Source organism: Peromyscus eremicus, chromosome 1 (genome assembly GCF_949786415.1).
Source record: "Peromyscus eremicus chromosome 1, PerEre_H2_v1, whole genome shotgun sequence".
NCBI classification, from domain to species: Eukaryota; Metazoa; Chordata; class Mammalia; order Rodentia; family Cricetidae; genus Peromyscus; species Peromyscus eremicus.
The window spans coordinates 145,565,329-145,571,682 of record NC_081416.1 but is presented as its reverse complement, the minus strand read 5'-3'; the positions used below and the strand labels follow the sequence as shown (position 1 = coordinate 145,571,682).

Sequence of the window (6,354 nt, the reverse complement as noted above, 5' to 3'; positions counted from 1 at the left end):
AGCATAAGCCCCAAAGGAAGCATTTGTTCAGCTGATAGGCCCAGAAGATCTGACAGAGTTTTCTGTCGAGTAGGAATTTGGGGAGGTCACCCTACCTGTCTTGGCAGGGAAGACAATCGATCCCTGTTGCTCCTCTTTATTCACAGTCTCGACAGGACCTCAGCATTTCGTTGCATGGCTGGCCTTGCAATTAGCTTCCGGGTGAAGGTTCTGCAGCCATCTATCTTCTTGGAAGAAGATACAGGATGCTGCTGCCAGGAGCTGACATGTCTCTTTACCATAAAAAGCTTTTATATTAAATGCCATATTCTCAGCTCTCTACAGGTGTTTGAAAACTGGGGGAACAAAATTTGTTAGATGTATTATAACTTTGAGTGTGTGTCTGTGTGTGTGTGTGTGTGTGTGTGTGTGTGTATGTGTGTGTGTGTGTGTGTGTGTGTGTGTGTGACTTAATGAAGTTAGCAAGGACAGGGAAGCTAACCTTTGAGTACAGCCAGATTATAATCCTTAATGACTTATATGGAAGTAATTATTTCTTAAGGTCATACAATATCTCCCTGGTTCTGCATAAATTAGGTCAAGTGCCTCATATTATTTCAGAACCATTTTACTTAATAAATATTCATGGGCATTAGATAGCCAATCAGTCCTCTATGCCAGGGGGTTTCCTTTTGACCCAGAAGTAGACTCATACATATAGGTTTAAAATCCTGAGCTTGAATCCAAATAGTATCAGAATTGTATTAATGTTAAAATCTGAAATTTAAAATCTTAAGCATTAGTGCTGCTACCCTATCACAGCACAGGAGTGTGCTGTCCCTGCCCATCGGAGTGGCTGCAGAGGAACAAATGTCAGGCTGTGACTGAACTTCTGCCCCACCCATGCTGGCCCTAGTAAGGATGGCAATGAAGTCATGTAAACTGCCCGTTTTGACCTTAGCCAAGATGGTGGCTAGACCACGTGGTGGGAGCAGCCAGTGGGGCGGGGCAAGGGCCCCCCACCAAAGTCCCAAGGAGGATGGACCAGGAGGTCTCTGGAACAGAATCAAAGCAAAAGAGAGAGGATTTAAGTGATAGAATTGGAGACAAGGATAGAAATTTGGAACAAGGGACAGGCAAAGACAGCAAGCTTTGCCTGGTGGGCAATCTTATATGTTGCCAACAGGAACCCAACCCAGAGACAGGTGATGACATAATTGCTTAGAGGAGGCTGGAGCAGCATAGGGGGTTGGGTGATGGGGAGGGCATGGGAGAGGGTAGGGACATTTTTCCACAATAAGATATAGTGGCACAAGATAGCCAAAGGACCATCATCACAGAGGTTGTGGGGCATGGAATTCAGAGGGCACAAACCACCTCCATATGCCATTGCACAGAGGCAGGGGCCTAGGGGCTGTGAGCCCAAAAGACAGTGAGTGAAATGAGACTGATCTCCAGTGTCCCAGAGAGTCAGCAAGAACAAACAGTACAAGATAGCTAATGGATTGTCATCACAATGGCTATGGGCCATGGAGGGCGTAGGCCTGAGGGGCTTAGATCCTGAAAGACAAGTAGCACCGCAATCAAGAAAGATGAGTGAATCCTCAGTTGTGGGAAAATGGCCAAAAGGGAAGGGAGGAATCTTACTGATCTGGTAGGATGAAGAATTTCCTGTGGCCCTCTAGCAAGAAAATTGGTACAGGGTCCCAAAAGCTCCTCAGACTGCTGGTAGGCAGGAGAAAGTAGTGGGATTGCCTGGCGGCAATGGGCACTAATTTTATGATTTATTGCTTGGGAGGAGGCAAGGGTATCCCTAGTATGCAGAGAAACACGCTGGCATGCTGGGCAGATGCAGCAGCAGGCTGGTGGGTGGCACACTCCATGCAGGCATGGCAGTGGGGTGGTGGGTGGACATTCACAATCCAGACACTACATCTGTGGGGAAATGGTTTATTATAATAGAGAGACAAAGAGAAGACAGGAAAGAAGAGAGAAAGAGAGAGGGGGAAGAAAGAGAGAGAGAAGGGTTGAGAGATGCACACCTCGTGGGAATGGAGGGAGAGACACAAAAGGGGTAGAGTTTTTCCTTGAAAAGAGACTTTTACATCAGGACATGGGGTGGCGCCAAGGGGCAGGATCAGGATATTAACACTCTGCCTTCCCAGTGCTGAGATTAAAGGTGTGCCCTACCACACCTGGCTCTAAACTTTTCTTTAATTCCTTTCACAAATTGGATACTTAGCTCAGTGGGATCTTGTCCTGAGGTCACCACTCCTTTTATTCAATTTCTTATTCCATCTGTTTATCTCCTTAAACACAGGATTTAGCTCCATTTTACTTCCTGGCACCCCCTTTCTCCTCAAAATTTACATTATATAATTTACCCTGTTCAGCTTGCTCCTTTTCATTATAAATATTCCTTAGAGTTACCACTAATATTCACACAACAGAGTCTATACTAGGCTGTTTTGAGATTTTTTTTTCCCCAAGGGAATTAATCCCAAACTCTTCGCTTTAGCCTCAGGCAGACTCTTTGTACAAGGGCAAACTGCAGCCACTTCCTTTACCCAAATATCACAAGAATGATCTCTCGTCAACATACAAATTTTTTTCTCCTCTGAAACCTCTTGAGTGAGCCTCTAACAGTTCATGTAACTCTTAGCATCTCTGTCTTCCATGCTTCTATGAATATGGCCCATCTAGCCATGCTTAAATATTTCCACTGCTTTCATAACTCAAAGACCAAATTCCTCCAAAGACATGGTCCAGCCTATCACAGCAATACCTCAGTCCTTGATATCAACTTCTCTCTTAGTTGGTGTTTTCTATTGATGTGAAGAGACACCATGACTACAGCAACTTTTACAAGAAAAACGTTTAACTGAGCAATCCCTCTTATAGTTCCAGACATTCAGTTCATTATCATGTCAGGGAGCATAGCATCATGTAGGCAGACATGGTGCTGGCTTCATCTTGGCTTGAAGGCAATAGGAAGTTGACTGAGGCACTGGGCAGTATCCTGAGCATAGGAATCCTCAAAGCCCACCCTCATAGTACCACACTTCCTCCAACAAGGCCATACCCATGTCAACAAAGCCACACCTCCTAATAGTGTCACTCTTTATGAGATTATGGAGGCCAATTACATTCAAACTACTACATCTATCATTTGCATTGAAGGATTATTAGAAGAAAGGTGTTACTTTGTATTTGTTGAAATATTGCTGCTGTCTCTTGTTATTAATTTTAATACTTCTCATTTTTATCTCATACTTTCCTTGGGTCTGACTAGTTGCTGGAGAACTTCTACTTTAGTCCATTTGGGGATGAATAGTTCTGACTTTCCATTACTGCCTACTGAAAAAGGTCTGTCTTCCTTATTTGCTGAAGGTACTGTTCTTTTTTTATGTAGGTAAGATACTAAAACCAATATTAAACATGATTTTATTCAGTTTTGCCTCAAAAACATGTTTATTTAAAAATAATTTGGGGATTTATACTCACAAGTCATGTGCATTACAAAATAATCAGAACACTTATTTGTAGCTTAGTTCTAAGGAGTTCTTAGACCCACACCTTGTTGACATTATCAAGGTTGGAGAGTTGATTTCTGGCTAATAATACAGAGCAGCAAGAATTTTTTCAATCATCATCACCACACACTAACCACCATCACACAGTAACTTGTCATTTTTTTGAAAAGCATAAGATTTCTTGAATGTAGTCACATCAGGAAGAGGAACAAATAGGTCTCTGGATTCCCAACCATCCCCACCATCCTGCTAAATCCATGTTGGGGTCCTTGGCATAAGGTTCAGGTTTGAGAAGGCAAGAGGTATGCCTGTGTATCTTTGTTCCCAATAGTCTCCTTCACATGAAAGATGCAAAATAATATGAGTATCATGTATCCATATTCTTGCATTTCAAATGCCATAAAAATAGTGTTTACATAGTGAAATTACTCTTATTGTTTTTCTTCTATGCTGGGGGTTAAGCTGGGGTTTTACTTGCTATGGAAGCACTCTCTTCAGGGCCCTCTAGTGGATTTTTGAATTAGTATCAGCTCCTGAGTTAGTGATTTAATCATTTCTTCTTCTAAGCAAGCATCAGCTGCTTTAATCTCTCCCAAACGCATGGGTCTCTTTGGGCTGATCAATGCGATAGAGGAACTTTGCAGGTGAGAAGTAGCCAAGATACTCCACTGTGTCTGGGGTAGTATCATAGTGGTAATGTCCGCCTTCTCCGTGATGACTGAAGAAATGAGTGTGCTCCAGTCGCAAATCGAGCCCCGGGTCTTTGGAGACAAAGACTGGCAGACAGACCAAAGGAGCCTTCATCTCATAGAAATGTAACCACTTATTAACAGCTTCATCTGAGGTCAACGGGCAGGAAGAAAACTCTGCTGGCATGATGTGGGCCTTGACTTTCCCCTTCTGCACAACGAAGGTGCCTCCCATCCCCACAGGCTTATTTCCGTAGTGCTTTTCTAGAGTCTATCTCATGCAAGTCACAAAGTCGAGCTGTCCTGTTCTTCTCTTGGCTTGCACCTTGATGACCTCAGAATTGAACCCAAGCGTCTGAAATGGACCTGCCCCTGCTCCAAGGATAAAAGCTCCAGGAAGCTGTATTTCTTTTGCAATCTCATTTAGGTCATGAACTTTTTTTTGTTTTTGTTTTTTGTTTTTTTGTTTACAAGAGGCATTAAGTAAGGCACACCTCCTACTTCTGCAATTCTAGTTTGCCCACAGATGTCTTTTACAGGAAAAGTAAATGGCTCCTTTGTTAAATCTGGGCAGTCAACCACGGAAACCTGGACATCAGCAAAGTTGTTCTTCAGCCCCTTCTGCAAAACTTCAGCAAGCTCCTCCAGACTTGGCACATGAAAAGAAAACTCAACACAAGCCATTTTCCTTCTTCTCAACAAGGTTGCTCAAACACAGCAGCTGTTGGTTAACAATCACGAGAGTTCACAGGGCACCAGCACGAACAGTCCCCGGGGGTTCTGAGGCGCAGTGCCTTCGCGCTTGCAGGAATGCCTTCTTTCTACTCAGGAGCACAGGTTCAGTGTCTTGCCTATCTCTTCGGCAACTCAAGGCCGAAGGTACTGTTCTTGGATGTAAAGTCTGAGGTTGTCTTTCCCTGAAGCTTGTCAATGATGCTATAGTTCTTTTGTACCTTCTCTTCGCTGATGTCTGATGAAATCTCTTCAGTCACAAGGATACCTGATTTTAAATGTAGATTGTTATTTCCCTTAAAATCACCTTCCAAATCTTTTCCAGAAACTTCCTTATTACGTGTGTGGGTGTGGTATAGTGTGTTTATTTTGACAAGGACCATGTTGTGGACATTTATGTCTATAAAGATTCACACATTTAAGGAAATTTTGTCTGTTTAATTTTCAGGTTATTCTTAATCATGGTTGTCTTTTTCTTTAAACTGTAAAGACACAAGTTATAGGTTTTTCTGTATTCCAGCAAACCCCAGAGTTGATGCTCATCCTCATCACTCCTTTTGTCTTTCTGTTTAAGTTCTAGAAGTTTCTGTTTTTTCCACATTTTCATCTTCAGTCTTCTTTTTCATCTCATCTAATACTTTTATCCCTTAAATATTGCTTTTTTCAGATTTACCATTTCATTTGTTTCTTTTTAATATCACACTATTGCATCTGTCTTTTCATATATCTTTTTTTTAAGATTTATTTATTATGTATACAGTGTTATGCCTGCATGTATCCCTGGAGGCCAGAAGAGGGCACCAGATCTCATTATAGATGGTTGTGAGCCACCATGTGGTTGCTGGGAATTGAACTCAGGACCTTCGGAAGAGCCGATAGTGCTCTTAACCTCTGAGCCATCTCTCCAGCCCCTTTTTCATATATCTTAAGTGTGTTGAATAACAGTTGTTTACAATCTTGTTAAATTATGTCATTGAGACTATTATCTGTCAATTTTCTTTCAACTTTAGAATGGCTTACATTGTTTTCCCTTTTTTAGTTGCTAATTTTTATTCTGGGTGTTTTACATGTTTTTGCATGGGCGAAAATACTGTGGAGTTTTTTCTTCTTTATTCTATGTTGTTTATATTTAACTGACAACAAGCCTTCATATCTAACTCATGGTTTCTTCTAACAACTATCTACCATTGTAGTTGAGTCCAGGAATTCCCAGGCATGCTTCATTGACCCCATCTTACTCATACAAAGCTAAAGATATGACACTGTTTTTCATTGGTTTATAAACTAATTTCACAGGTTGTTTTCCCACCTGTGGTGGTCAATCTGCACAGGATCTGGAATCAACTAAGAGATAAGCTTCCAGATTCATCTGTGAGGGATTATCTTGTTCAAGGTATTTGTAATGAGAAGGCCCACTCCAA

The 6,354-nt window shown here is 41.9% G+C and overlaps 1 pseudogene; it reads right to left on the bottom strand.

The window, feature by feature from the left end:
• Nucleotides 1-4,077: 4,077 nt before the first annotated feature.
• Nucleotides 4,078-5,016, bottom strand: LOC131902342 (ester hydrolase C11orf54 homolog; annotated as a pseudogene).
• Nucleotides 5,017-6,354: the final 1,338 nt, after the last annotated feature.